This window comes from Bremia lactucae, linkage group LG7 (assembly GCF_004359215.1).
Source record: "Bremia lactucae strain SF5 linkage group LG7, whole genome shotgun sequence".
Classification (NCBI taxonomy): Eukaryota; Oomycota; class Peronosporomycetes; order Peronosporales; family Peronosporaceae; genus Bremia; species Bremia lactucae.
In genome coordinates, this window is record NC_090616.1 from 2,780,008 (window position 1) to 2,780,687 (window position 680).

The window sequence follows — 680 nt, forward strand, 5'->3', positions numbered from 1 at the left end:
GGTGATGTAACGGGGTGTATCGTTACATTAAATTAACACTTAAAGGTTGTTAGTTGTTGTATTATATAAAAGGTAGATTAAAATTTGGAGAATATTACTTTACATAGTAATATTTGAAAAGCTTATGCATTGGTAGATATAGGCCATTATATCTACTTGCTCCGCGGTCCAGTCGGCACTGGACGCGCGCAAGGAGAGAGACAGATAAGACTTTTCTAAATGTTTTGTGTTTGTATATAATTAAATTAGCAGAAAATAGATAGAAATAGAAGAAATTGAATATATTAAATACAGCTTACTTTTAACCCTCTTTAAAGCAAGTGCTCTAAAGAAATTCTTCCTCTGCACGTACTAGTGCACGTGAAGTGACGTGTGGCACCACCCGCACTGAAGCGAGGTGGACTTGTACTGAAGCAGTACAAGTCGGCAGTGCCCCGTTCCACTAAGGGTAACCTTAGTCGTTGGTCTAGTTTGACAAACGATCGATATCATATCCCGCTTTTCGACTCATCTAGTCTTTACAAGCCTGTTGAGGGTGAGACGGAATTCTTCATCGATGCCTTTTTCCGGCATCGGTGGTACTCTTCTGAACGGACAAAGGATGTCAAACCTTTGTTCCAAGCTTGGACAGAATGTACAAAACACAATTTGTGAGGTCTGAATTGAAAAGCTTAATGACT